The sequence below is a fragment of the Xyrauchen texanus genome, chromosome 3 (genome assembly GCF_025860055.1).
Source record: "Xyrauchen texanus isolate HMW12.3.18 chromosome 3, RBS_HiC_50CHRs, whole genome shotgun sequence".
NCBI lineage: Eukaryota > Metazoa > Chordata > Actinopteri > Cypriniformes > Catostomidae > Xyrauchen > Xyrauchen texanus.
This window is the reverse complement of record NC_068278.1, coordinates 29,749,106-29,756,347: the sequence shown is the minus strand read 5'-3', so window position 1 is coordinate 29,756,347 and position 7,242 is coordinate 29,749,106.

Genomic DNA, 7,242 nt, shown 5'->3' with positions numbered 1-7,242 from the left:
CAGAAGGTCTTCTGGCCATGGGAGGATGCCCTCGGCGAGCAGACAGGGCATGGGCCGTGGCGGCAGGCTTGCGGCGAGGCATGATGTGGGTAATGGCCTCCGTCTGCTTCTTCACCATGGAGAACTGCTGGGCGAAGTCCTCGACGGTGTCGCCGAAGAGGCCAGACTGGGAGACAGGGGCATTGAGAAAGCGAGTCTTGTCAACTTCACGCATCTCGACCAAGTTCAGCCATTGCTGGCGTTCCTGGACCACCAGTGTGGCCATCGCCTGCCCGAACGCCTGCGCTGTGACCATCGTCGCTCTCAGGGCGAGGTCGGTCGCTGAGCGCAGTTCCTGTAGCGCGTCGGGATCAGGGCCACCCCCATGCCTGTTTCGCAGTGCCTTGGCTTGGTGGACCTGCAGGAGAGCCATGGAATGCAGGGCTGAAGCGGCACGTCCGGTGGCGCTGTAGGCCTTCGCGGTCAGCGAGGATGTTGCTCGACAGGTCCGGGAAGGGAGTACAGGGCGGCCCCGCCAGGTGGTAGGGCTTCCGGGGCATAGATGGAGCGCAACCACCCTATCCACCTGGGGAATCGCGGTGGACCCTTGGCACGTTCCGCCGTCGAGGGTGGCGAGGGCGGATGAGCAGGTGGCGGTGCGACGAGTGGAGAGGGGTGCTCTCCACGAAGACGTCAGCTCATCATGCACCTCCGGGAAGAACGGGACCGGGGGGGCGAGGCTGTGAGCGGCGCCCAGCACCCAGGAACCAGTCGTCCAGCCGTGATGGCTGTGGGGAGAATGGAGGGTTCCAATCCATGCCCACACTGTTGGCTGCCCGGGAAAGCATATCGGACATCTGTGCGTCGGCCTCTTCCTGGGCATGCAGGCCCGAAGGCGGCAGCCCAGAGGAGTCCTCAGCATCAGATACCAGGCCCTCCGATTCCGCGGCAAACTCGTCTGCTTCCATTGCAAGAGGGTAGGCAGACTGGCTGTGAGGCGAGTCGCCGCCGCCTCGAGCGGGGACGGGAGTCAATGAGCGTGCCGGGGCGCGGGTGGTCCGAGGGGGCGTACCCGGCGGAGCTGCACCCGCTACCATACGGTTGTAAGCAAACTGCAACCGCAACGTTGTCATGGTCATGTTCTTGCAGTGAGAACATGAACCATCCACTAACGCAGCCTCGGTATGATCGCTACCCAGACACACGAGACAACGCCTGTGGCCGTCGGAAGCGGAGAGTACTCTACCGCATCCAGGAACAACACATCCTTAAAAGGACGTTCAACTCCTCTGTGTATTGCTCTTTTAGAGGAAATTACTCTTTTAAATAAAATCAATCTTTTATGAAAGAAAAGGACTCGTGAGAGTTCTTTATAATCTGCACTGTCGAAGCGCTCAGGGGCAGGAAATGCACAGCTGTGCAAACAGGAGAAAGCCACTGTTGTGCGCCGTAGAATCGGCTCCGAAGAAATTTTCTGAATGAACTCCCGTATTTGCGCTGCTTAAATACCCGTATGTCTGGGGGCGGGACATGCAAATACTGGCTGCCAACTCTCATTGGCCTTTTTTATAGATCAGAGTTGGATATCGGCGCTCAAGAGAGACCCCTAGACCGCGAGAGAGCGACAGAAGGGGAACATCTAATATTCGAGTTTGGGGGGGCTCTTATTTTGGAAGACAACATCAGAATATCCTGAAAAATTGTAGTTGACACCTTGAGAAGGTGTCCTCCCCACCTGAGGTGAAATTGGTCTGTGGTAGCTAGGACTTTTATTTTTATGATTTTCTGAATGTATGGACAAAACAGGTAATATATGAGTTTTGGGGGGGCTCTTATTTTGGAATTCAACATCAGAATGTCCTGAAACATTGTAGTTCACACCTTGAGAAGGTGTCCTGCCCACCTGAGGTGAAACTGGTCTGTGGAAACTAGGACTTTTATTTTTATGATTTTCTGAATGTGTAAACAAAACATCTAATATTCGAGTTTGGGGGGCTCTTATTTTGGAATTCAACATCAGAATGTCCTGAAACATTGTAATTCACACCTTGAGAAGGTGTCCTCCCCACCTGAGGTGAAATTGGTCTGTGGAAACTAGGACTTTTATTTTTATGATTTTCTGAATGTGTAAACAAAACATCTAATATTCGAGTTTGGGGGCTCTTATTTTGTAATTCAACATCAGAATGTCCTGAAACATTGTAGTTCACACCTTGAGAAGGTGTCCTCCCCATCTGAGGTGAAATTGGTCTGTGGAAACTAGGACTTTTATTTTTATGATTTTCTGAATGTATGGACAAAAAAGGTAATATATGAGTTTTGGGGGGCTCTTATTTTGGAATTCAACATCAGAATGTCCTGAAACATTGTAGTTCACACCTTGAGAAGGTGTCCTCCCCACCTGAGGTGAAATTGGTCTGTGGAAACTAGGACTTCTATTTTTATGATTTTCTGAATGTATGCACAAAAAAGGTAATATATGAGTTTTGGGGGGGGTTCTTATTTTGGACTTCAATATATCATGCAGTGACAGGTTGTGAGGTGTGCTGAAATCTTTCTTTCTTTCGTTCTGTCTTCCTTTCTTTCTGACAGACAGACAGACAGAATAAATGAATGCATGTGAAATTGCCTTAGCAGGAATTAACTTGTTTTAGTTCTGACGGTCATACCGCAATAACCGGTGTATATGCGCACCGCAAAATATAGGTGCGGCTAGTTTGACCGCTCTTTTCGAAGTGGCGGCTGGCTTGACCGCAGTGGCTAATAGGTGGTGCATGAATTGTCACATTGCTTATTGCATCATAGTTCTTCCGACATTTCAGGGTAATCATTGATCTTCTTTAAATGAATTCCACTTTGAGTATATTCAGGAGCAATGTTCAGTAAAAGTTTTCTGTGGACCAAATATGTGTTAAACACTGTGATATGCACAATGTGCCTCATAATCTCTCAAATATATTTTAAAGTTGTATGATTATTACAGTGTAGTTAAAAGTAAGTTGTGATATAGTCTACATTATATTGTTTTGGATTTATTATGAGAGTATGTAGAACTGGGGGCAGGCAAATGATAGCTATGGTGTTGTTGCCGGTTGATAATTCTGCCCACTACAGGGTATCCCATTAGAGATAATTCAGAAGACAGTCTTCAAAGTCTGGGAATAACCATGTATTATTGTTTCCACACACAGTACTCAGTTTGCTGTCTTACAAGACTCAGGGGTTAAGGCTCAATATGCAGTGAGTGATTCAATGAGCCTTATGTAGCTTGACGAGTCGGTTCTCCCGCTGGCCAGTCCCCTCCTAATCGGCCCCAAAGGGCGTCGGCCCACCCGGAAAATGCCTGGTGTGCCAGATTGCCAGACCAGCCCTGAGTGTGTGAGAGTGTATGTCCGCATCCTGTGAGGGAATTAAAATAAATTGGTAAGCAAGTTTTGTTTATTTTATTTTTTTAATAAATAATTATGAGAAGTGCCCTTTTTCCAGTTTCCCCCCCCAAATTGTCTGTGCATGTCCCTGCTAATGGTAAACCAGTAACATTTATCTCAACATTTAACACAGTCCTGGTTCTATGGGTGTGGTTAACCTCAAACATAACTTAGGCTATGTTCAGACTGCAGGCAAATCAGATTATTTCTGAAATCAGATCTTTTCAGACAGACTGTCCACACTATTAATTGCAAGTGATCAAATCAGATTTGCGTGATCAGACATTACCAACCTATTTGCGTAGGTTGCTTTGGTAAAGACGTAGGCGTACCCATGTGACGATGCTTTCAAAACAGATGCAGGAAAAATGGTGGTGCATCATCTCGCTCTCCAAATAAGCGCCCTGTCCAGTCGTGGTGCAGAACTCCTCCGTTGCACAAGAAAAACTCAGCGGAGGAGACTGGTAAATATTGTGATGTTCCGTATTGCAGTCTGGCAGGATAGACCGGCGCTCCCATTCAGAGCCTGTAGGGCTACGCCGTTGCTGGTGTCCAAAGCCTACAGTGCCGCTGGACAGGCCACCTCCGCCCTGCATGCCATGGCCATCCTGCAGATACACCACGCCAAGGCACTCAAAGAACTGCACATGGGTCCTGATCCCGAAGTGCTGCAGGAGCTGCGCTCGGCGACTGACCTCGCCCTCCGGGCGACGGAGGTCACAGCACGAGCACTCGGGCAGGCGATGTCCACCACTTTCTCAACACGGCCATCTCCCAGATCAGACTTTTTGGCGACACCGTTGAGGACTTCGCCCAGCAGTTCTCGGCGGTGAAGAAGCAGACAGAGTCCATCCAGCACATCTTGCCCCGGCACGGCTCAAGATCCCACACCCTGTCTGCTCGCAGAGAGCATCCCCCTGTGGCGGCGAAAGCCCATGCAGTTCCGCCTCAACCCAAGCCCAGTTCTCGGCCCCAGTGTAGAGCTGACGACTCCCGTCTCACGGGCCGGCGCGAGGACCTGGAAGGTTCCTAATTGCCCCTGAGATGGAAAATTCAGGGAGCGAGACGTCTGCTACAGATCTGGTATCCTTCTGAGCTCAAGCTGTAGGATTCTTTGTAAAGCCGCCATTGCTGAGCATTTGATACATGCATAGATACTGTATTTATTAGTAGAGTCATTAATACACCTGCTACTGATGCACCTGAGGAATTGATAGAAACTCCTTGGTGGCTAATAATAATCTAAATTAACTAGCTAAATGTGAGTGTTTCATCATGATTTTGACAGTAATAGGGCACAGCTTAATTTGATTGTCAAATCATTGTATCCATCTGTTAAGGGGTTTTTGGTTTTAAAATAGGCTGCTTTCATGCTGTTTTTTTTCACATAGTTATCATGCTGTGGCTTATATTATCATGGCTACCATCTTGTGTATTGAGAACATCTGTACATAGCCAGCTTTAGTTACTTGACAGTTGTAGTGTATGTGATGGTGTGTCATCACCACCGCAAAACAATAAAGGGTTGTATTTCATACAATATATAGGATTCTTAATCACACTTACAGTATATAGTTTATCAATGACATTATTCTGGTAGTTGATAATGAAGTAATGACATTGCATGACATGATTCACACAATAGTTGCTTACACTTGATAAGGCTTTCCAATGCTACTGTGATACAAGTCACAAGTATGACCTATTATGTGCTCGTTTCTACATGTTAAACTACTGGATTAATTCCCAGAATATTAAAAAAGCATGGATGTGCGACTCACTGGGTTTAGTGAAACAGTTGTTACTAGCTAGTTAGTTTCTCTAAAGATGTATCGTACTATGAGGGTTAAGCAGTGAGTTATGTCGTTGTATGGGAAACGCGAACATATAAATATATATATATATATATATAAATTATCTTATACTTCATGTCACAGGTGAAGATATTTGGTTGTGTTATTAAATTTTCGTTTGAGAGTGAAAGTGATAAAGGAGGTGTTTTCACTCTGTCAGTAAGAGAGCAGTATAGAGCATTGAACAGCAGAAGCCAAATCACATTTATTTAATAATATTTTTTTAAAATAAAAAAACAACAGCATATGTAATGATGACCTCTCACACAATATGAAGATTCCAGTCATATCAGTAACCTTATCAAAGCTATTTTATTCTAGATGGGGAGGGTCCCTCATGGGGGCTACCATGTTAGGATCACATGATCAGCCGAATACCACTCCCTTACTATCCCAAATGCTATCTCAGTACCTGCCCTGAAACTTGACACTTTCACTCATGGATTAAATTAATCATGACTGACTGTAGAAAAAAATACATAGAAATGTATGCATTTGTATTGTTTGACTTTCCATCAAACTAAATTGAGTAATCTTTAAAAACCAAACATATTTTTAACACCAAATCCATTTTATTTTAATTGCTTGGTTACTGTAATGAAGACTCAGGTTGGTTTGGATCCATATGCGGCTTTATTAGAACAGTAAACTCAGGTCGTACAGGCAATGGTCTGGGACAGGCAAACAGAGTTAGGCAGAGAGGCAGAGGCGTAAACAGGGACAGGCTAATGATCAGGGCGGGCAGCAAACAGTCGTGGTACAAGGCAGGCTAGAGTAACTGGGCAGGTGGCTAACAAACTGGAACGGGGAATAGCTAGGTCGGTACACGGATAAACTAGAGAGGTAACTAATAATGCTTGGAAATGTCGCCAGGGCTAAACAAGACTTCGCAAGGAGGGAACAAACAGACGTGATTAAATAGAGTGAGGTAATAAGCAACAGCTGGGGTGAGTAATCAGTATTCGGGTGAATGCAATCTCCGGAGGCTCGAGGAGGAGGCGCCTTCACCCGTGTTCGTGACAGAGCCCCCCTCCTGTGAGCGGCTCCTGACGCGAAGATGCGACCCGCGCCGAGGTCTCCCCCGAGGTCGAGGGGCCGGTCTCTCCGGGTTGGTCCGATGGTACTCTGTAATGAGGTTAGGGTCGAGGATGTCGTTGGTTCTGACCCAGGACCTTTCTTCCAGGCCGTACCCCTCCCAGTCAACCAGGTACTGCATCTGACCTCGGTGGCACCTGGAGTCGAGCAGCCCTCGCACCAGGAAGGCCTCCTCGCCGCCCACGATCAGGGGAGGGGGTCTGAGAGTGGCCTCCTCTTCGGCCCCCGGGTCGTCGGCCGGTTTCAGTAGGGAGACATGAAAAGAGGGCGAGATTTGGTAATTAGTGGGGAGCTTGAGACGGAAAGTAACAGGGTTAATCTTTCTAAGGATTTTAAAGGGGCCAACATACCTAGGGCTGAGCTTTCTGCAAGGCTGGCGGAGGTCTCGGGTGGAGAGCCAAACCCATTGGCCTGGGGCGTAGTCGGGTCCGGGACGGCGGTGACGGTCTGCTTGTGACTTAGTGCGGTCCACGGCCCGCTGTAAGTGGACGTGGGCCTGGTCCCATACTGCCTTGCTGCGCTGCAGCCAGTCGTTAACGGCGGGGACTTCCGAGGGTTCTCCGGACCAAGGGAAGAGAGGGGGCTGGTAACCCAGGATGCATTGGAAGGGGGTCAGTTTGGTGGATGGTTTGAGTAAGGAGTTCTGGGCGTACTCGGCCCATGGAAGGAATCTACTCCAGTCCGACTGGTTGTGGTGACAGTACGTGCGCAAGAACCTGACAATTTCTTGGTTTAGTCTCTCCGTTTGTCCATTGGACTGGGGGTGGTAACTGGAGGTGAGGCAGAGGTTGATGTTCAGGAGACGGCAGAAAGCCTTCCAGACCCTGGAGGTGAACTGGGTCCCCCGGTCCGAGACAATCTCTTCGGGCAGACCATAGAAGCGGAAC